Here is a 24,709-nt window from a genome sequence, read left to right as displayed (position 1 = left end):
GACGAATTCTCTTGCAGATTACAGCATCATCTCCCTTTTGCACCAGAAGCAATAATATCCATAAGATAACTCCACTGACCTTATGTTCCAGCTCACCGACCCTCTGTTTTGTTTACACTAACCACACATAAGTGTAATTTCTTGCGGGGACTTACCTGCACAATTTAAAACGAAAAAAGAAAAAAAACAGCAAGGGGAAAAAAACAAATGGTAATGTTGCTTCTAGACATCTGTGTAATTCATATTCATGTTTGTGTATGCAAAGAACAAGTTGTAACAGTATGAAGCTGTGCACTTCTACAGGAGTTCTGCAGAAATACAAACCACAATTCAACACTGGTGGGTAAGGAACTGTCTGGAAAGTCACCCTTAGTGAGTTGTGGTCAATGGCTGTGTCCAGGTGGAGATGGCAAGGGGGTGGGACTAGACAACCTTCCCAACTCCAACTATTCTGTGACTCTGCTATGGCACCTAGGTTGGACTTCAGGGTTTTCTGTGGCATCTCAGATCCAAAGAAGAATGAAATCAGTCAAATCACTTACTTCATCCTGGACTGCCAGACTCCAGCTTCACAAACAGCCAGGAGGGAACAGGCAGGCTACCCAGATGCACTATAGGTACGTACACTGTGTACCCACCTCTCCTTCTGTTGAGGCTGAAAACACACAATCTTCTGAGTCATTCCTCACACAGAGGCCATTCCATAACTATGGTAACACTTTCAGGCTTAAGGCCCTTCTCTGAACCTTTTTCAGCTTTAATATATCCTCAGAAATCAGAGAGCATATAATAATCAAAGAGTGATGGATCATAGATCTACAGAGTGGCATAGTGACATTTTCAGTTTTGCTTTCAATTCCTTTCCCAATCATTGCAAATGTTTGATTTACATCTTCAGTGTTGCTGAGATACAGGTATCCCCAAATGAGCATTGCAAAAAAAAATTGTATCGTGTGCTACTCTATTTAAAGAGTTCACCATGGTGAACATTGCAGAAGAATGTTTTTCTTTCAAAAAGAAAGGTTTCCAGACAGATATTCTCCCACCTCTCTTCAGTATTGAGTACTAATAAACATATTAATTGGAGAATTCTGAGCACATAAAGGAAAAATTCCAAAAGACCCTCAGTTCTCCATCCCCGGCAAAGCTAAAATTTTTGAGGATAAAGGAGTGGTGTAAATAAGCAGCTTTAACTGACATTACTAACTGAAGTCTAAACAAAAAAGAGGTTTGGTGGAACCTTTTTCTCTGTACTCTCCTTCTGCTGGCATTAAAACTTCCAAGCCTCCAACTGTCCTCTTGTGTTGAAGCACTGCATGCTATTACCTATCAACAGCATCACAGGAAGACTCTGTATGAGTGCGTGGTTGACTATAAATGTTTTTACACCACTTATATTACTATCTTCCCCCAAGAGTCACAGTCACCAAGGTATGTGACAATTTCCAGACAAGCTGATGTTGTGCTGATGCATTTCTTTTACAACCCTCCTGTCTGAGTACAGTGTGGATTTAGTTCCCTGCAGCTGAGGGATATGATAGAGTAGTGATCAGCGCATGCTAGAATTTGGCAATATAGAGACAACGTAATAAAATAGATAAAGAAGCAGTTGACGGAAAAAATAGTTATCTGCTGAAGCATTTCCTCTTAGTGCACATAGAAGCCAAAAGCAAGATACACAGGCAAGGAGAAGCAGCACTCTCAGGTGATAAAGGCCAGGAAATGAGTGCCAAGAGCAGCACCAATGGAACAATTTGAGAAACATCTTGTTTCATCAGATTTCAGCAAATTACTAGACTCAGAATCTTTTGCAAAAATGGGCCCATTTTACAAAAGCCACCATAGCAGACAGGCAGTTTTCCTTCTAAAGCCTGGTTTCCTGGCATTATTCCTTCTCAAATCTCTGACAGACCTTACCTCTCCTCTTGTTGATTCCAAGCCTGATATTTCCATAGCAAGCATCCATATAGACTGTTCCTTGGTCCAGAGACACTGGAGGCCACAGTGCCTGTGAGCCAACAAGAGAAAGACCACATCAAATGAATTTCCCCACAGCTTTCCACAGGTCTGTCCTTAAATGGGTTCTAGCAGGCACTCTGATGGGATTTATTTACCCTCTTAGGGGAATTCAGTGGGGAAAACAGGCCTGCTCTCTGCCAAATAAACACAACAACCCAACCCACAGCTTTCTGCTCATACATTCTATGAACGGCATTAGCTTTTTCTGCTTGGTTCTGGTAACAGGCCTGGGTTCCATTCCATTCCAAACCAGAAGCATCTGTTCCTTCTGTGTTCTATGCAAGGCAGGCAAGATGGATTGTGGACAGACTGAATTTAAGGACTGATATTCACAGTACTGGAAAGCTGAGTGATTTAATATTCTTTAGAGTTCCTTTGTCCACCTAGCAGCTAAACAGGACCAGATTCCCAATGACCTCATCTTCATTTATGTTGAGGTCCCTCATATAATACAGGAAGTACAGATGGACCATAAATAAGACTAGATCATATTATTTGCAGTTAAAGTCCATTTTAAGCTGGTCTGAGTGGCATAAAGGGGCTTTTCTGCAAAGGAGAATCTGGTCCATTAGTCTTTTTAATGCCTGTAAACAGATGATAACAAGCTACAGTGCACTTTGCAGATGGCTAGCAGCATGTAACACAGAGCAACACACTGTAAATAGAGCCACTATGTTGTAAAGCCATCACGTGCTGCAAACTATCAGAGGAGTAATGCTTTTAGCAGTAAGCTAACTGTTAAATATGGGGTTCAGATTATGAACCAGATCTGGATTTTCACATGGGAAATGACTGCTAACAAATGCAAGATTGTCACCTGACCTTAAGTGAGTTGTCAGATCAGATGACAACTATAAGGAAAACACATTTATGCTGTTTCAAATGATACGTAATAATCATTTTGCTATAGTCCATCAGCTTTTAACCTCTTTGGGGCATGAGTATGATCACAGTCAAGAGACGTAATTCAGAATCAGAGAATCCCAACATCGTTTACCCTGCCTCTTTGCCCCAGCTCTTGATGGAACATGTCTGGGATCTGATCCAGCCAAGGCCATCAGGTGTCTTCTGCCTTTTTGTCTCACATCTTTTAAGCGAGGGTTGCACCCTGTCAGGCAAACTACACAAACAGAAGCCTGAGCAAAGTACCTGAAGAAAGACCCTGTGTGCTTATATACAAGAAGCTACCAACAAAGCCCTGGTTCTTTGGTGGACAGCTCTCCCCCATTCATTCAGGCCATCCCAACTTAACAGGACAAAGCACTGTCATTTCAGATTACTTTTCTGAATGAAATGCATAGGCAAAGACAATATACCCACTCATTTTAGAAATACCTCAACTACTTCAGTTTAACTGGTTATTCAAGAATTATTTTAGTCAGTAGTATGACATCAGCAGAAAAAACAAGTGCAAATATGCAGAGATAAACAGTTAGGTAAGATGGGGAAGAAGGGCTCATTTTGCATATTCTCTAAGAGGATTTCTGGTAGCCTCAACAAGTCTTAGTGCAGCTTCTTTTTGCCCTTTTTTTTATTTTCCACATCAGTTCAGCTATGATCCTTCCTTTCATAAGGAAGGCTTCTGTGTTGCCATAGCAGAAAGTGACCTTCAAAAATCAACCATGACAAGTTTTTACAGTAAGTTTTACTGTAAAACTTTGTTTTATGAGCTTAAATTAATCATTTATCTACAGTAGACATGTTCATGTTCCAAAGCTGTTATTGCTTCCAGTGAGGAAGGATCCCAGGATTTGGGTTCAAAGCTCATTAAAATGGTGTCCTCAATTTGAGAAGCACCTTACTGCTTAATACCACTATAAATGAAAAGAGGAGTATTTTTATATTATCTGTGTATTAGAAATCTTCTGTTTATGGGTTTCCACCACAGCATAGACTCAGCATTAATAACATTCACTCAAATCATATCCATGTGTGTACTTAAAGAACTTCCTCCTGTATTTTCTGTATTATTTGATAACTCTCTGGTACATGAAAATACAAAGGAAGCTCTTCTTTCACAAAAAAAACCAACCATAAAATAAGCCAAAACAATTGATTGGATTTGCATGATGCACTTCTTGCACTATTTGCACTTCTCATTAGAGAAGTGATCTGTGTCTAGTCTTCAGAACCACAATAAACAGCATTTGACTGCAATAGGGAATGATAAAGAAGTGCTGCAGTTCCCAGATTTTTTTGATGACTGACAGAAGCCCACTGGTCTGAAAAAAAAAAAAAAAGAGAGAACCAAGAAAATACATAGACAAATTGGAGTTTCTTATTTGATTAAACTTCACTGAAACAGAATGCATATTTTGACTGGATTTTATCCTCTTGTGTAAGCCTGGCAATTGATGGGAGCTAGTACGTCCTTCAGGGGGCACTTCTGAAAAGTAATGGAGAGTGAGAAGGCTGGACTTTCTTCAAGAATAAAATCCTAAAGACATAGGAGCAGGTTGTCTCAATGCACCAAAAGTCAAGCCAACAGGAAAGAAAGATCAGCCTGGATGAACAGAGAATTTCTTCGGGAACTCAGGAAGAAAGAAAGTTTATGAACTCTGGAAGAAGGAGCAGGCAAGTGAGGAGGGCTATAGAACTAGGAAGGCAGAAAATTAGAAGGGTCAAAGCCCAACTAGAACTCAGATTGGGTAGTGCAGTAAAAGACAATAGAAATGCTTTTACAAATAGAACCAGGGAGGTTCCAGCTGACTGGAGGTTAGTGAATGTGACTCCAGTCTACAGGGCCAGGAAGGAGGAGTCAGGGAATTACAGACTTGTCAGTCTGACCTCAGTACTAGGGAATGTCATGGAGCAGATCATCCTGAATGTATCCTACCATACAATCGGGACAGTCAAGCAATCAGAAGCAGCCAGCATGGGTTTATGAAAGGCAGGTCCTGCCTGACTTACTTGATCTCCTTCTATGAAAGATAGCCCACTTAGTAGGTGAGGGAAAGGCCGTGGATGTTGTCTGCCTGGATTTTAGTAAAGCATTTGACACCATTTTGCACAGTAGTCTCCTGGAGAAACAGGCTGCTTGTGGCTTAGACAGTTACACGGATCCCTGGGTGAAGAACTGGCTGAATGGGTGGGCTCAAAGGAAACAGTCTCAAGTTGCACCAGGCAAGGTTTAGATCGGATATCAGGAAGAATTTCTTGGGAGAAAGAGTGTCGAGAGTTGGAATAGGCTGTCTAGGAAAGTGAGAAACTTTCCCATCACCGGAGGTATTTAAGAGATGTGTGGATGTGGCACCAATGAACATTGTTTCGTGATGGGACTCAGTAGGTCAGGTTGATGGCTGAACTTGGTGATTTTTAAGGTCCTTCCCAACCTAGATGACTCTGTAATACAACTAATCCTCCAAGAAAAAAAAAATTAAGATCTTTCTAGTGTAAAACCAGATTGATGAATATGACATAGCTTCCTGAATACATGAGGTAATAAGGTACAATTCTTAAAAGGTACTTTGCCACTTGGAATTCTAAATCCTGTTAACTTTCACTGAGAATCAGGATTGAATTTTCATAAGCACTTAGTGGCTTATGTACCATTTTTATACTTCAAATTATTATAAGCTTAAAATGATGTACACTGATGCAAGCCCACAAAGACTGAATTATTTTACCATTGCTGAGAATGATGCTCAGCAATCCTATGTCAGCAGCTGTAGAAAATTTTACATAATAACATGTCAGGCTAATCAACATATTCACTTGAAATATCTTGTTCTCCTAACCTCCCAGTACAAATCTGGCCACGTCGGCCAGGTTTTAACAAAGAAATTAACTTAAAAATCAAAATATAGTAAGACAGATGTTCTTAAAAACTCAGCCTTCTCTTTTCCAGCTCCACCTCATCACACTGATCTATTAGTTCCATATATCATCCTGGTACTGCTCTCCTAGCAATGACTTAAAATGCATTTGGCAGTGGCAGAAAGAACCCCCAGGGAATCTATTTTCTTTTGATATCATTATTTTTCAATGTTATAAATGAAGTATGTAATTAAAACAGAAAAACACAGCTTGAATAACCATGGGAGGAGGAGATGTATTAAATCTTGGTCCATACTGTAGGTGGCTCACTGAACTGAGATGCCTAAAGCTGATAACGAAAGATGAACAAAAAGTTTTCCCAGCTGTAACCACGGACTAGTAAGCACCAGGCATTTGAAAATTTAGGATACCTGTCTGCTCTGGAGTATTCAGAAGCAGACCTGAGACACAGCTGGACAAGCTGTGGAAACAACTGAAAGTGCCATAGAATTCCACTCAAGTCACAGCCAAGCCCAAATTGAGCTTTTCTGGCACATCACAGTACATCAGTGCCCAGGCTGATTTTCTAGAGATCAGTTTATAAAATTAAAAATATCTTAAGCTATATTTTCAGATTAAACTGTGTTCTTGCCTTGCACTAGCCCTTTAGCTGTTCCAATAAGATAGCAAACTGAGTCAAAATTTAAGTGTGTAATAATGAAACATAAGCTGTTGATAATAAAATTACTTCAGTTTTCAGACCAATGAAACTGTGTTTCTAGTTCACATGCTGGAAAAAAAATTCTGAGGCAGGTGCTGCTGTAACACACCTAGCTTTCAATTTCTAGATTTGAACAAGATATCTGGTTACTAGTATAGTAAACAGCAGTACTTTCTAGTCCCCTAATATTATTGCAGATGTGTTTTCTATTGACAGATTTCTCTATATTGTGACTTTCCACAGTCTGATTTACCAGTGAAACTGATCTTGTCAAGAGATCAAAAAAGGTGTCCATAGTAAAAAAAAAACAAACAAAATCCAACAACAACAAACTCACATTTCAAAGAACATTTGTGGAAGAAAGAATGCATGGATACCAGCAGACATTTCTCTGGGGACAGGGAGAAAAAATAAAAATATGCTCTGAAACAACTTGCCAAGTAAATGATAAAACTGAAATTTGGAGTTCACTGGACTTGTCATTTCAAACCCAGCTACAGTTAATTAAATCTGTACACATTTCACCACTAAACACTTAGAAAATGCAATTAAAACCCACATGCATTTTTATTCATTACAGTTCCATTTTAAGAGAAATAGGTTTAAAAAATAGAGCTCTCATAAAAGCAGTGGTCACTCTTGTCTTACCTGACAGTTTCTGTCCTTGTTTTACCTATTCTCCTGAGCCTCCTTTAATCTAAAGCTCCACTCTTTTTTAGAAAAGAAATTAACCTTATGTAATTTTCTTAAATTTTGACTGCATTTTCAGGAATGTATATCCAACTTTAGAATCTCAAATTCCTAGCTAGATGCCTAAAAAACGCTAGATTTTTTTTAAAGGAAAACCTATTCAGCAGTTAAAATTGCTACTAGAACCCAATTGTTGTCAGCTTCACTTTTTAAATCTTAATCTCTGGCTAGATTTCACAGGAGAGCTCATAATATAGCACTAATTGTGTGATATAATTCAGCTTTAACTAGCCATCTCTTTGACACTTCCTGAAGTAATTTGTCTGTAAATCATGTAAACCCATTTAATTACAGAATCAGTCAAATAAATGTAACCACATATCAACAGCCTGGAATTTTAAATAGCTCAATTTCTACTCATAAATCTAGACAAACCTCACCAATCACCCTGGAAAACACAAGCATGGACAAGCTGGATGTTCTTGAATGTTGAAGGACTCAAATATGCTGGCCTAAACGGCAGCAAAAGAAGGAGGGTGTGATGACAGCATCATTTAGTGCTTGGTTTCACAACCAGAACAGAAATTGGTAAAAGGTAGAAAACAAAGAACATAGATTTTTTACTGGCCATTTTAGTTACTGCTTAAAAAGAGTGCCTTTACTAGTTTCTCTGTGAAACAGCAATCTGTTACATCCTGAGAAATAAAATGCACCACAGCAGTCCCCGTTTTAATTTCAATTATCCATTCAAGAGGAAGATATTATAATTCTTCATTAATGTAGGATCAACAGGGTCAACACCATTTATAACAGTGTTAGAGGCTGAGCCTGTTAAAAATACATTCACACATTTTGTGAAGAGCTTTTCTCTTTAAATGGGAAAAGAGCAAGCAGAGTCCCTTTAGCTAATCCTTCAGGCTCTCAGTTTAATAACCTCATTAACTTTATCTAGAAATTAGACTGGGTAAAACCAAGTCATAACGAAGGCTCCAAACAAACACAGGACACTAAAAAAAAATGTTATCAATTATTTCTTTCCTGTGCTGGATTGGATTTGGCACATATCTACATAATATCTGGTTTATCCAATGCCTCTTCTTGGTAACTCTTGTGTGACAACGTCTAACTATGCTTGAGTCTAATATAACAAGAATGATTTGAGTGAGGGTACAGATGATTTTTGGACAGAGAAGTGACTAATTTCATCCTCACAATTCTACATCTTCTTTCATACCGGATACATCTAATTAAGAGCTGCTGTTGAAAGTATCTTGCTGGGCAGAGAACACAAGAACATCCCTGACTCCTGCAGTTAAAACTGCTGTCAGGACCACTCTCTCCCATCTATATCTTTGGGCTCTGGTGCTAAAAGAGCTCGGTGTTGGCGTGATTATTTAATCCAGTACAAGCTGGGATATTGTGTACAGGTCATCTTAAACGAGGAGTGGAAGAGGTCTAAATGTCTATAAAGCAAACAATTTGGAGAAGCAGTGGTTCCACAGAAGAAGTTGATCTGTATGTGCTGTTATTGTGGTAAATCAGTGTACTGCACTAATCACCAGGGGTACAGTAAGCATCTTAAGGATATTTTCTAGACAAGTTTCAGGAAAGCAGCTTTTCCATCCTTCTGTCAGAATATGAAACATTCACACCATCCTCTCATCAGTATTTGGATGACTTTCAGCGTACCAGTTCACTTTATTCTCGTATCTGCCTGTATTTCAAGGAGAATAAAGAAAACATTTTCAGATGGGATTTTCAAAAATAATTTACTATTGTGAAACATTCTACAGAGGTATAGTTAAAGCCTGGGCCCTTAGTCATGCCTTTTACATTAAAATGAACACATGTGATGGTTCTTCACATTCAGAATCCAAGACAGGGCCAGGAAACAAAGTATCTGAATTTGGATGGAAATGTAATACTGTCCTCCAAAATTCTCACATGTTCTGGAGCGGGAATTACATTACATTCCCATTCAGGCCTATTTGAAGCAATGGCATTTAAGTGATTCCAGATTTCACGCAAATTCCTTTGATGTCTTTCTAAATTGTTTTTGTATTGCCTTAAGCACATAGGAAGGTTTTGGCTAAGGATATCTCCTCTTAGCTTTGCCTCTCAGTTATTCACTATTTGGCTGTACACTGAAGTATCCAGTACTATTCCTCCCTCCCCAGTCAGCTTCAAAGGCAGAAAACACTGTGCCTTTTTGTGGTGTTTATTCACCCAGATTTGTGTGGAAACCAGAGGATAATAGATCAAGGGAGTCATTTTTAGCTGCAGTGCTGGAAGCTGCTCAGGGCAGACAGGGACTGGATGCATCTTTTTTCCATCCAATTCTTACTGTAAATCACTCCATGTTCATTTTTGCCTCTTTTTTTTCAAGCAGTACTGACTTCTTACAGCACTGTCGGATGGCACCAGAGAAACATAAGTCATTCACTGGAAAATGATTTTCCATTTCATCTTTCCAGATAGCCCCAAACACACTCATCTGGAAGACTTCTTGATGTCACACTGGTTATTGCCATCATTTGTCCTCCAAACTATCCTTGCACTCAGACGAGAAGAGCTCCCACTGTGCTCCACACCCAAATCCTCATACTGGAACTTAGCCCCTACTCTGAGGAGCATGAAGTCAAAATGAAGGATGAAATACCTGAGCAAGTTACAGAGTGATTTGCCAGAGCTCACACAGTCACCGTACAACAGAGCCAAGACCCAAGCCTAGCTCTCCAGATTTCCAGTCCCAGCTTCTAACCACTTTCTTGATTCAAGTAATCCATTTTGGAATAGAATCCACCACATTTTTTCCACCTCTCAAGGCAAATTCCAAATCTTTTGCTGCATTTCATTTGAAATAGTCTAGTTTCATTATCATTTCCAAGCCTCACTTGAGGACGTTCTCAATTAGCAGCTCTTTTTATGTTACCATATAGCACAAGGCTGTGTATTAAATACAAAGAAAGTCATAAAAACATACACCAAGATAAGCAGCTCTGCTCCTCATTCACTTTTTTCCAATACAGTAGTTTCTGCACACAGTATATAATAAAGACAGATCTCTGTTTCTTGACACTGTGTATTTCGTGTCATATAGACTCAGAAAACAGCACAGGAAATCATGGGTGTGTACAGGCACAAGCGAGAGCAAACTATAAATGAGAGTTTGGGGGTTCATAACGTAGTGTTATAACATTTTTTTTTCTGTCTCTATTTTTGCTCTTTGTCCAATCACTTCTCTGCCTTTCATATCCTGGCTGTAGGATGCACTCTAATAACATCAGTGGTACTGACATATCACACCAGAAGCCAATTTCCTGAAACACTGTAAAAAAAGCTTTTCTTACAGTATTCTGCTTGACCAGAGAAGTGCTAACAAACAATTTGTTGGGAACTGAATACAAAAGTCTGTAATTCTTTGAATTAGAAAATACTTGAGATACTCAGTACTATTTTTCCTCTCCCTGAGGCACAAAGGAGCCCTTCTCGTTGCCCTCCATTGGACAATTTGTCAGTGTTTTGCAGTTGTTAGCATCTTACAAGGATCATTAGGAACAATTTGATTATAATCAAGTTTTGATTCACATATTTATAATAGAAGTTATATCTACTGCTTAACAATAGAACAAATTGTATTATTAAAAATAACAGCAACTTTAGCTCTATTTTCTGTGATTTTAAGCAGAATATCCATTTTTTTCCAGGATCTAGAATTCCCAGAAAAATTCTTTTTTTTGACAAAACCAATTCTGCTGCCTTTCTTGTCATTCAGGCGTGAGTAACCTTGTGTGCCTATGATACCCAGAAAGGTATCAATGGTTCCTTTACAGAAAAATTACAGAGACAAGTCTAGAAAGAGCATAAGGGCAGTCTTGATCATTCTCCATGCCATTCCAAGAGCAATAAGTAGCCCTATGAGTTTTTTTCAGAAATTTTAGCCTTCACTCAGAAACCTCTATCAGTAGTTTGTGCAGTCCTGATGTTAGAAAGCCTTTCCCACCATCTAATACAGATTTCTTCCAATAGCATATTAGCTTATCACCAGATACCTGGTACTGCCTCCACTAGGCATGGCACACATCCTTAAAGCAGGTGTTTTACTTCATGAAGTCTCACATATCCACAGCTATTCTGTCCCTAGATTAAATAAACTCATTCTTCCAATCTTCCCTCACTGCCTGTGTTTTCTAGATCTGATATCCATTCAGTCCAACTTTCCACATGGGGCCAAGAATCAGACAAAATGCTCCAGCTGGTGCCTAATCATTGCCAAACACAGTACAAAGATTGTTTCCAGTGCTTGGGCACAATGGATTCTTGTTTATATTTCCTTGCATCGCTGTAACAGTCTTGACATATGTTCAGTTTGTTATCCACTGTAACCTCACATCCTTTCTTGAGACTGCCAGATAGGCAGTCATTCCTCATCATTTAATCTTGCAAATAATTCATACTGAATCATAGCATTTTGTACCTGTTCTAGAATTGAATGCCACTTAATTTGAGTGAATTCTTCTAATTATGAAGATCTTTTTCAATAGCAATCCTTTCACCCAAATGCTTGCAGCCTTTCCAGCTGTGCATAGCCTACAAATGTAATATGCATATTTTCTAGTTCCTTGTACAACTCATTGCTGTAAGTACTGATGTGCACTAGATACACCACACGCTCCCAGGGAATCCCACATGCTGCATCCTCCCCACTTGGCAGAAGCTCACAAAAAGCTATTTTTCAAGATTCTCCTAATTACTAATTATTGTCATTTTTCATCACTTCATATGTATTTATCTCATTTAGGAGAATGTAATTCAAAAAACTCTTCCACAGTCTTGAATACTGTTTGAGAAACTTCTGCTGGGAAAATGCACCTTGCCTCCTTCTTATTTACATGGTCTGGTATTCTAATGTGAAAGGAAATAAAAACTGGTCATCGTGATTTGGTGCATTGGCTGTTTCTCAACACCTCAGCATATTCAGCGTGGCTTTACACTTTTTATCCCACTGGGCTTTAAAAACTCATTTTTAGGCTAATTGCTTTTGCTCTCTTCTCTGAGCACTGTGTCCATTTTCAAAGCTGCTTTGTCTCTGGGACATCACTCATCCTTTACAAGGATGGGAAACCTCACATGCTCCCTAACCTGCTTCCTCCTCTCTGATTTCCCTCACCTAGCACTACTTCCTTTCACAGCATCATTCAGCCATGTGATTTATCCCATGGATGCCATGGTTTATCCCAACCAGCTCCATTATGCTAACTGAGCCATCTTATTGACTGCATGTTAAAATGCCTGCTCTCCCTGTTAGAGTAATTAGTGTTTTGAGAGAGAATAAACCAAGTCCAAAGCCAAAACCTAATTCACTTAATTTAACTCATCTAAATCATAGGTGAATTAAGACCTCCTGTTAATGTACTCCTAATTATACGTAATAAAATCTCCTAGAAAGCAGTACATAAACTACTTTCTCCATTGTGTTTCCTTATCTGTAAGTCTAAGTCATTCATATTATTTTCTTCACTAATGACCCAGTTTGTCAAAATTGTTCTTTTAATTAGAATAACAGAAAGATGGTTTGGTGTTGTGTTGTTGGGGTTTTTTTTACTTTAATCTTTCATCTTCACTCCATTTAAACACTGAAAAACCAAAGGCTTTTAACAGTCTCATTGTCTTTCCATTTGATATAATCAACTCTCAGAATACCACAGATCAGAAAATATACGTATTGAGACAAACTGGGTGAATGGCTATTAATTGTGAAAGGAATAAAGAGCTAAAGACCTTAAGCACCTTGGTGTTTGATATAGCTACCTTTGCCCTCCTTTCACACGATCACTGAGACTTATTTTAAATGAACTCCTTCCATGTATATTCACACCTGGGTATCATCCATTAAGAGCACTCACCCAGATCAGTTTACAAGCACTGCCACAGTTACAAACCTTCAGCTAACATGGATTAGTAGTAGGTTCATTTTAAAAGGAAAAGGTAGCACTTGTCCTGGGGGGAGGAGTGAGCTGCTTTGAACTCCACACCTGAGAGTTAACTTGCATTAACTGCATTGTAGGAACTTAGGTCTGCACATCATGGAGCATTCACAGGTGCACAGGGAGCATGGACACATTTTTAGCTCCATCTGATGGGCACACAAGCTTTTTCTTACTCATGACCACTCATTTCCTTTAGACAAGTGACTAGTTTTATGACCAAAAGAGGTTATTTGCTGGAACTTTATTCATCGCAGCCATTTTTACTTCTCCTTTGAGGAACTCAACTTATAAAAGGCGAAATATATCACTGCTGTTTGGGATTATATCCTGCACATGTCTATTTTCACATATTTCATTTACAGAGCACTGCTTAACTTCAGAGGTCCCAAACAATTGACTACAGTCTGGAAAAAAAAAAAAAGTGTTTTTACAATCAGTACTCGTTGGGCTCAAATACAGTAGTGATAGCAATCATCAAGCAACTCATGAACAACTCCCAGGCAGAGATGGAGCACACGCACCATTCCTACAAGTCAACTGTCTGCTGTTACTACTGTGCATAACTGCAGTGGTGTCTCTGGGCAGAACTGCTTCAGCCATTGCCCAGAGATTTCATTCTGCCTGGAAGAATAGAAGGAGTTATAAATTGCATGTCCACTGTTGACTTTTCCTTATGAGTCCTTAACTAGTTCTTCCACAGAAAGACAGATGAGTCAATGAACTATAGTAAGGGCTCATGACAAAGGATTCAGCAACTCCCTGAATTTGTCCTTGTCTTCATGATTAAAAATAACATAAATATCACAGAGGAAAAGATCTCTGGTCCAATCTAGGGAGAAGATTATAATATGATTCCATTTTAAATCCATGATGGATTTTATTTGTTGGTCCCACTGAAAAGCTTTGGAGTAGTTTTTCATCCTGTGCTATCAGATTTTTATTCCAGATAAACAACAGAGGTCTATTAATTGAACTAAAAAACAAGATAGTCCCAGCCATTTGGTCTCTGCACCCCAGCTAATGACAGAAACTAAACATTTTATTTTAGTTAAGTGCCTTGGCCTGCAAGCTGGATGCAAACCAATGACATTAATAGCTCTCATTAGGACAGACATATGGACTAAAGCCCAAGATTATATTTCTGTCATTGTGATTACAATAGGTTTCTAGTCACTGAAATATGTGTCCCAGTTTATCAAGGTCTCTATTGTTATTGTTTTTTAATGAAGTTGAAGCAACAAACAGTTCAGCACTCCCCATTTGTGATTTTAAAAGAAATAATCCTGATTGTATTTCCACGGCCTTTTCAACATCAGAGCTCCTATCTGCCTTTAGCTTTTTTATTACGCTTCAGTTAACATATTACAAGACAAAATTATTTCTCCAATTCACAACAAAGCCACTAGCAATAGCAGTTCTATTTAATTAATCCCAGGGTCAACTTATTTCATTTAGTTCTGTTGAGTAGCAGTGGTTTCCTATCAAGCAAACCTGTTCTTTCTCAGCCTACATTTACTCATTATCATGACCAAAATGCATTTTGATTTTTGTAATTTCAGAAGATACAAACTTAGATCATCTTAGAAAGACTTGTCATAGCAAAGCATTTTATAAAGGAAGATACTAGCCCTGTCATACAGGTGATAGGGTCACTGATGCACAAAAAGATTTAGTGATTTCACCTCAGGAAGTCAATGCAGGAACTGAACCCAGCTCAATGGACTTCTGATGCGGTACTATATCCCATTATGTGATGTAGATCCTTCTTGTACTGTACTGAAAAAGCTGCTTGCTATACTCATGAAAAAACTACTCAGATTTGAAAGGCTTATTCTGGCAGCTCTGAAAAAAGAAAAGGGTCTTTTTTCAATTCTATGACAATTTCTGCTTGAGCTCACACAGTGGATAACCTCCTGGAAAAGAGGAGCTGTGCCTCTTGCTCATTAACTGATACACAGCTGTTTATTACCTGCAGTATCTATGCTTCTTACAGGAAACGGACTGCCTAAATATGTAGATACATATATGAGAAGAGCACTGATGAGATGCATCATGAAATCTTACTTGTTCAACCTAATTGAATCTGAGACAGTAATAACACTAAAGAAATAGAGGAATTTCAAAGCCTCTGTTCCTGTTCTCTTTTTCATAAAAAGCCCAGCTCTGAGAGTAATACACCAGGGCAATGTTTGAATGCTACAGTGCACAAATGCAGTCACACAGAAAATTAGAACTGTTCCAAAAAAAAAAAAAAAAGCTATAGTACATAACTGCATCAGTACCAGCTCAACAGTGGAAAAGTACTTCATCAGTTTAGCCTCCTTTCTTTCTACTCTGTTGGTGACGTCAGTCAGGCACTAATGAAAGGCCAATTAGCATATCACCTTGTGTGCTTGAATGTACAAGTAAAGCAGCTGACGAGTCTCTTCTGAGATTTTAAATAACCACCAAGGCTGAGCCAGAGCTGCTGCTTGGTAGGAAAGATTTAGCATCATAACATACTCAGTTTCCTATGCAACACAAACAAATAAATGTGCCAACGAAGGCAAAAAAATAAAACAGTCCAGAACAGATGCATTTCTCTGAGGGAAGCAATAGAAGCCATGAGGGAAGCAATACAAACCAGCTTCAATATTGAACAGCACTCATTTGGACTTTAGTCAAGAATAAAGATTTTAATTCCTGGTTGAGTTTGAAATCTAAATTGACTATTTGCTCACAGAAATGATGGCACAGACCCTGGTGGGATTTGGAAGAGCAAGTATCTCTTCTAAGGTCCTGGTAATATTTCAGAACCATGAACTAGGAATTCTATCCTTTTGCTGTAATACAGAAGCCTGCCATTATGCAACACACACACACACACAAAATTAATTCAGGGGTCCTCATGCTCCCCATTTTGCTCCAAATCTACAAGAGCTAACAGCAATATATAGATCTTACCCTGTCTTTATCTGAACACCCACACCCAGCTATTTGTGCCACAAACACAAAAGTGAGTGCTGCCATCTAGGGTGCCAGAAGTCATTTTCAATATGGAAGTGCATCAGTAATTGGCACTAGGTTTCAGTTCTGATCAAAATGAGTACTGGGGAAGAAGGTGAGATGTGAGGTCAAAAAGGTACCCAGAGTGTCCAGAGAGGCAATATAATATCAACAGATAAGAGTGAAAACACGAAAAGCCTAAGCCTGTTTCTCTATTGAACACCCTGTGCACAGACAGAAAGCAGGACTAGCGATTGTTGCCAGACTTCACATAAATCCTAAAGGGCACCATGGTTTTGCAACATTTTGGAGCTAGAAACTGGAATGTCTGTCTTTATCAGTCCAAGAAATGATGGGAAAACGCAAGTATCTTGTAGTGCCCTGACCAAGAACTTCACCCCTGACCTAGACAAGACTATTTAAAAAAAACAAAAATACAAAAAAAAACCAGGAATTCAAGCCCAGCTGGACTTCTTTGGCATATCTCTTGAAGTGACAAGGCTACTTATGATGTCAACAGATTTGTAAAGCACTAGCATTTAGTATTCTGTCAGATAAACGCCTCTGTGAAAAATCAAACCCTGACCACAACGAAATGCTCCAAAAGAGACTGATCAGTTCTCATACTTAAACCCCTAACAGCTGCCACCCACATCATAGTCCCATAAGGTACCATAGCCTACCTATCTAACCACGGCACTCTGAGGACACAAAGCAACCTGCAATCACCAGTGAATGCTCCACAAGTAGGCAGAACTATGACAGTTTTAGAAGGGTTACGTTAAATGAGCTTGTGACATTGAGTGACTTTCAGCCCTGATCTATCTGCACTCGTACTCATGGTCAATCACATCAACAGGTGCCAGATTTTACAGAGAAAAGGCAAACGCTAATAAGTCAAATAGAAGATGATACTGCATCTAGACCTTTATTAAATGCGGCCACATCGTGCACAAATGTAATTAAAGGCCTGGGCTTTGACTTGGCAAGCAGCCTCTATAAATAGTCTTTCTGTTATGCTGTTCTTTTTCCTCTGTGCTTCATCAAAAAGAAGAGATGTCCTTCAGCTCGTCCCCCCTCCTTGGGATGATCAAAAGTTTTATAGCCCTGCAAACCTTAAAATGGCCAAATGCTATGGCAGTAATATTTAGATAACTCATTCTGGGAAGAAAGAAAATTATCTTCAAGGTGATATTCTCTCAGCAGCAAATGTTTTCTGTTTTCTTGCCTGGGGTGGGGAAACTTAGCAGATAGGCAGAACAAAAGAGCGAGGCCCCATTCCAGCATGCAGAGACAAAGACTCAATATTGTGGCTCTTTCCAAGTGGTGATCCATCTTCTAAGTGATCTATGGGAAAAGACGACTTTATTGAGAAATGGAACAGTGGAGCTTGCTATTCTTTGCTAGCTGATATACCCATCTTACTGTTAATTTTGCTTAATTATACGTAATATATATGTAATTTGTTTTTGTAGGAATTGTTCATTCTCATAGCACTTAGAAGAACCTGCCATGATGATCCAAGCCCATATTTAAGTTTTTTAGCCAATAAAGAAGGCAAATAAGTTTTAAAAAATGAAAAATAGAAATATGGTTTACTTTTTGTCCTACAAAAAAACCCACATCTTTATTTTCTTTTGAAAATTTCCTTCCACTTCACCTGAAATATGAGTTGAGCTGAACCCTTTTAGCATTCAGTAAACTCAGCACAACAGAAATCAGGAAAACAAACACCAGCTGCATAAACAACAAAAAGAAAAGATGACATCTAATAGTATTTATTTTAATATTAGAAATAGCATCCAAAAATCAGCATTTTTAAACATTAGAAAGCAGGAGTGCTTCTTTATCGCATTCTAATGCTGGAGAAGATTTAAAAAATAAAAAACAAATGCATTTTTGATTAACATATCAGCTGGCAAATCAATTCTCATAAAAGCAGATTTAAAGTGAGCAGCAGCCCAAGCTGGATCTGACCACTGGAAAAGTTTTCTCCACAAACAGCCTCACAGCCTGAAAATCCCCAGGAAACAGCTAGACACAAGAAAAAGCAACAGCAATATCACACCTGAGACAAACATCATGAGCTCTTATGCCCAGATTGATTTAGAGCCTTAGGGCAAAAAAGATTTGCAAGTGCTATCGTCCATTTTTATGTCAGTAACACCCTCAAAGAGTGGCAGTGAACTGCTGCCATATCAAATGCAATGTTTTGTACTAACTTCCCTGATGCTACAGTGAGTCCAAATAAACTTCCAAAATGCCTCAAATCTGCCTGTCCCCAATAAGCACGTAGCTAGCGACCTTCCTAATTCCAGGAAAAGAATTCCAATACAGAACACAGTTTCAAGTGAGTAAAATTAAAGAAGAACTGAGCTTCTCCTTTCTAAATTGACAGAAGAATTCCTGCCTCCCATTCCTAGGGCTGGATAATGCATGCGCACAGAGTATCTGGGAATCCAGAAGTCCTCAAAGATCACTGCTTAAAATGACTAATCTGAATCAGTAACATGGACACAAATAGTTCTTTATTTGCTTCCAGTGGCTGCCCTTACTGACTTACAGTGTACTACACTTCTACAAATCACAGGGTTCTTTCTTCGCTTCCAGAGAAAACACTTATTTCAGAACATCTTGCCTCCACAAAGTTATTTTTCCATTTTCTTCAGTCACATCCATGCTTGCAGGAATGTCTGATTATCCATAAAATACCTTCTGACAGCTCAGATTCATTACTAAATTACCACATTTAAATTTTTCATGTGCATGGGGCAATTACTTCTATGAATGAGTGCCAGCAACATTTCACTAAGTCTGAATGAATTTTTAAAGGATTCTAATTGCCACTTAGATGCCTCTATAACTCTTGTTCTAAAGGTTTTCATTTCTTTTAGTCCTAAAGTTACCCATGTTCAACAAAAATGCGTTCCCTCTCACATTTTATATCACTGAAAATTATTTACATCAGAAGCAAAGAAATATGAGACTGGTGGTGCTACATAAACAGTTGGACTGAAGAGCAGAAATGATTCATAGCCTAAGACATGAACATGAATAATTACCTGTTACCCTCATTTGGAGATTTTACATCAACTTACATTATTCATTTGAGCTTTGGCAGGGGAAATTAATGAATACCAAGCTGACAGACACCTTAAAAAAATTAAATTTTTCAAGTAGTTGGGCCAAGATCATGCAGCCAATGAAATGAAAAGGGATGATGTTCAAGGAATGCTTTTTTACTTCTGAAATTTTAAAAGGCAGAGACAAGAAACTGTTCAGAGAGGACAGGTGTGCTTTTAATTACACTCTGAAGATGGGCTGGAGTTCTGTCTTATCTCCCAGCAGAGCATCATCAGGAAATTGCATTAACACGGTCTATTTTTTATGCCAAGGTTGTTAATGAAAATGCTAAACAAGATCAGAAATAAACTAATCATTGATGAACTACTCCAACAAACTCCAGCTAGACTGATGTTTCTCTCTGCAGTTCCACATCCTGCATCCTGATCTTCAGCCGAGTGCTGGCCCACTTCAGATATTTGCTACGTCTCTTTCCATTACCCCTGTTCTCTGAGAGCTTGTAGAGAGGCATCAACTCAAATGATTGCTTGAAAACAACTCAATTAATGCTCCTCTATTTTACCTAGAAAGTCAACCATTCCATTTAAAAGGAAGGAAGCAGAAATATATGTCTAATACGTCCTCTGAAAGCTGTCACGAGTTTATTCTCAAAAGCAAAACCACCTGCAGCATGAAGAGCAAAGTTAAGCACAGAGCTCCACACAGAGCTTGCAGGTTAGGATGCCACTGAGAATGCTTGTCCAGGTCATCTACTGTGGATGTGCCAGCCAGTTAGGCAGAAAACAGGAGGTACTGCAGGCAAGGCATTGGGCATAGAAATAGCTGCATCGGTGACAGAACTACAGCACCCAGATTTATGCAAAGAGGTAACTAAACTAGCTGCAGGTCCTAAAATGACTCAAAGATAAGTTGAAATTAAGCAAAAAAGAGGTCTAGGAGAGAAGTTTGAAGAGGACTCCCTCAAAAGGAAAATACTGCAAAATAAACTTTGACAAAGGGCTTCATTTTCTTAAATTACATATAAAGCAAATGACTCACCATAATTTAAGACTCTTAGATTGGCTTGCTGCTTTTGCCACTAACCAACTGCAAAGATGTAGGCAATCCAGTCAATTTGTCCCTGTCCCTTCTCCTATTTTTAGGGGAAAAAAAATGTGGTACATTCACTTCTGTAAAGATTTTGAAATCAGCAGATGAGTGTGCTGCAATTCATTCCTAAGCAATGTAAGTCATTTGCTACAATAACCCATTCCACTGCAACTTTCAGCAAAGACCAAAACCTCTGAGGGACAATTGCCAGCCATAAGCTGAACTTCAGCAACCGACCTTGCACAGAATCCAATAGGAATCTTCATCTGCGCCTAAACTCTAATTAACAACTCTCGTAAATCTGTATTTGATAACTTTACTCCAACACTGAATATTTAAATGCTTTATATTTAAATGCTATTTCATTCAGCAGGTAGCAGGCTCTATTTTGCAAGTATTATGGCTTGAGTTTAAAGAATTACAGATTGTTTTGAAAACTGTATATGTAGAGGAAGAATTGTTGTTGTTCTTCATATACATCAGGGCACAACCTCACATTTCCAAAGACCTCCAACATTTTGCAAATCAGAATCCTAGCATAAGGACTGTAATAGTTTGAGCAAACTGCCTCACTACATTCTCTTGATTTCTTTCTACTTCAGGTTCCCACTTTAAATTCCTCCCAGATGACCAGCAGTGAATGGCTGTGGTCTCCAACAGCTTTGAGGATCTTGCCTGTCCTATCATTCTGACAAGAAAGGTCTGCATTACAAAGACTACTATTTGTCCCTCTTACCACCTCATTAACTGTCCCAATAGAAGGTGAAACACAAAACGTTTGCCAGGTTTTTCACTGAGACATAATTACAGTGCGGGAATGCCTGTAAGGGAGACATCCCAAATGGTAACTATCCGAAAAATAGAGGTCGTTCCTCACTTGACTATAAGTCTTGTTGCTCAGACATTAAAATAAGCTGCATGCATTTATTTATGAGAACACTGCAATAGCAAGAAAAGATGCTAAGTTAAATGGCACCTGTCATTACTTCTTGTTCCATAACCACAACCAAAACTACTTTCTTGCTAAAGCCACAGTGTAGCAGACTATCACAGGCAAAACAGTGAACAACAACCTACAGCAGAACTGAATACTGGGGTTTATGTAAGAAGCAAAGAGATCAGAGCTTTTACCTTGCCTGATTATCTCACACATTCACTTGCTATTCTCCAGGCTCTACTTTCTCAAAGTCTTGACTTTTCCTTCCCACAGGGAGATCGCTGACAATCTGGGAAAGCTGGGCAGAAGTTTGAGCTCTTGCTTCGGGAGTGAATGGCCAAAGTCCCTGCGTGCCCCCAAGAATTTGCCTCCATGCAGCTTTCTGATCTCCAGGATCTACGCCCACTCCCAGGATCTTTTCTTCAAACAGGATCTTCACCTTCTTTCCAGGTCTCTTTTTTTCCAACACTTCTTTTTGGGAAGCCTTCTTATTGGCCTCCTCTTTCTTCTAGCATCCCAAACCTCTGATTTTTGCAATCTAAATAGTCTAATGCAGAAGCATGACACATGACCAGCCTCCTCACTTCTTCGCTCTGTCTCAGGCCTGTTTATTTATTGGAGAATTTGGGACAATAATTGGAAGATCTATGATGTGTCACTATTTTTCAGTCTAAATGTTATCAAAACTTACAACCAGAGTGTAATGATAGTAGCTAGCAAGTAGCAGGCTTCTGCTTAAGAGCCTGAAAGTTCAATTTCAGACATTCCCCCTACACGCACAATTATCTGTCAAATGCTTACATTCAAAGTTTCACCTCTTTTTTCACATAAGATAGAGAGAAATCTGTCAGCCATGTTGAGACAAACTGAACTCTGCAGATCATTTCCACATATAAGCCATGTATCCCAAGAGACCAGCATGATAACTGGCTTAGGTAATGTGTCATCCTCTACTCTTAGTTAACTCCCCGCACGTGCTCTGGAATCAGTTCAAAATAAAGAAAAATGACCTTAATGCAAAATGCACTGAGGTTTGAGGATGGATTTCTCTGGATCATGTCCCATCTAGGGCTATCACGGTGCTTGTGCTTTTGTCTTGCCTGCTCAACACTCAACAGCGGTAAAGTACTGGCCCACAAGAATGAGAACCTTGACTTATTTTGATTTTCTGCATGTCAGTAGGAAAGTAGAAATTAAAAATATGATAAAGATTTACCCAACTAAATTTTAAAAAGTTTTATGACTGAATCAAGATTTTTCTCAAAGCTGACAATGGTAATTTATAATAGCTCAGGGTAGGAAGATTAAATGAATTATGTAAGACCAGAAAAAAAGAAAAGGAAACAACCAGAAAAGCTCCAGGCCTTCTACAGGACCTATTTTGCTCCAGTTAGATCAGTGGACCTAATAAAACTTTATCTGCCTCGTGTCCTCAGGGTACCAAAGCTATAGGAATTCTACTATTCTTAATAACTTAATATCTTACCAACACTGAGAATCAGACATGTTTCCTTTTAGAAAGGATATGTAAACAGAGGGAATCATCCTTTGGAAGACTTAATCCACCACTCACGTATCAGAAGCATTTCCTTTCCACGGGATCTCAGAGCTTTCCAACAGTATTAAGTTTATGTAGTAAGACTAATTTAAAATTCTCAAATGTAACAATAGATAGCATAGCTGATGTAACTGCCTTTTCCCCAATAGACTGGAAGAGTCTATCTGCTGAGTTGATCAGTGATGGAAAATTTCTTTAATGTGCAAATAACCAAACATCATATGCACAATCAGAGCAGAGGCCACTTTACCCTGCAGCTTCCATCTGTCAGGCTATAAACCCAGTACTGCAATACCCAAGTCATTCAGAAGTCTCTTAATAGAACTCCTCTCTTTGAGACTGGGGATATTTCATTATCCCTAGTATGCAGGCAAGGAATTCAGGCATAGAGTGATGCCTAATCAGTCTAAAGACATCTGAACTCTACAGAACTGCTGTAATTGAACTTTACTCATCTGAATTCAAGTTGACAGTTCTCAGTCCTTACCAATTCCAACCAGTCCCTCCTGGTAGATGGTCTTTGCCTCCACAATTCAACTTAGCAGGCCCTCTTCCTACCTTGCTGAAAGAACTATTATCCATCACATTGCTTGTCCTCTCTTCACAAGGAACCGAAGAAAGATCTTCAGAGCTAAAAATCCCTGAAACGTAGCTCTATGCAGCATGGACAGTCACAACTAATGGCCTTGTACTGGGACAAACAGGAGATAACAGTAATAACATAGAAAAAAGAAAATTCTCAATCTAGCAATGCTCTGCTTTCTCCTTCTTTAGACGGTGCTTCTCTGTCTCTTTAATTACAGCAGCCAGGATGTGAACAGATGCTTACTACACCCAGCAGCCCAATGATTCAGGCAAACTTTTAGCTATTAGCAAATCCTTTAGGTAGCTGACTCAGGCAAACAAGATGTGCAGATTCCCCCCAACTGATTAACCACTGGGTTTGCACAGGCTTGGCTCATTCACCACAGATGTTGGAGATACAAATGTCCTCAGTTGACAGCCCTGTTCTCAGTTATATCATTGTTTTGGGTTGAAAACAAAAACATTAGCATTCACAGACATCTTGTCTGGAGTTGGGACAAAATTCCCCCACATTAGTGGGTGAGATGAATCATAATTTGAAGTTATTCAAATCAAGAAAAGTAAAAGAAAAGAACAAAATATGGGCTACAGTGATAACCAGCCCACATTTCTCTTAAATATATCCCACAGATTTATATACTGCTTACAGAAATCTCAGTTATGAGGTCAGGCTCTGTAACAGCCTCCCAAGGAAACAAAATCCACACAGACTTTCAGTGACATCTAAACAGCAGGTGATTTCAATTTCTTCAATAATCAAACCTAGCTCCCAGAATTTCCTGCTGCTGTGTCCATTTTCAGCTTCCACAGTCATTTCATCAGCCTTCATTTACACTGATAACACAACACACCTGTTGGCTACTGCTCCCTGAATGCCTCCAGTTTTACACCTTTTAGAAAGAAGATTCTCCCAAAATCCCATGCCACAACACAGATGCACCTCTTGACAGCCTCTCCTGCACCAAATGTGCACAGACAGTTCAAGAAAAGCAGAACTGATCTTGCAGTCCTTCATCTCTCATCACATCTGTGCCTGTTTTGTCACATTTTTTACCCTGTCTTCTCCCACTGCCGTCTTTCTGTAATTCATAGAAACACAACCCTCTACTTGACAATTACAAGGCTTTCTTAACTCACTTGTTGATGAAGAAAAACAGAAATGGAAGCAAGTGTACATGTCTTTTTCCTTATTTACTTTTAGGGTGCCACAGGATTTATCTTCAGCTCTAACTGGATGGATCTGAACACTGGAAAGACAGCCGTTGTGGTGCCTGCTGCAACTAAACAAGCATTTA

At 38.9% G+C, this 24,709-nt stretch overlaps 1 long non-coding RNA gene across 2 annotated transcripts in view; it reads right to left on the bottom strand.

Annotated features, from left to right (window-relative positions):
• LOC116233060 (uncharacterized) overlaps window positions 1–20,372 on the bottom strand; it is a 37,925-nt gene extending 17,553 nt beyond the window's left edge. Inside the window, exons 1-2 of one of the 2 annotated variants that reach the window (XR_016464003.1) lie at window positions 20,284–20,372; window positions 1,918–2,008 (exon numbers count right to left, since the gene is read on the bottom strand). This is a non-coding gene — a long non-coding RNA (uncharacterized LOC116233060). The remainder of the gene's footprint in view (window positions 1–1,917; window positions 2,009–20,283) is intronic. The other variant, XR_004167876.2, reaches the window with a different exon arrangement.
• Between the last annotated feature and the right edge of the window lie 4,337 nt (window positions 20,373–24,709).

This window comes from Phasianus colchicus, chromosome 2 (genome assembly GCF_987193195.1).
Source record: "Phasianus colchicus chromosome 2, bPhaCol1.hap1.1, whole genome shotgun sequence".
Taxonomy (NCBI): domain Eukaryota; kingdom Metazoa; phylum Chordata; class Aves; order Galliformes; family Phasianidae; genus Phasianus; species Phasianus colchicus.
The sequence above is the reverse complement of the archived record's forward strand: the minus strand, read 5'-3'. Positions and strand labels throughout refer to the sequence as shown.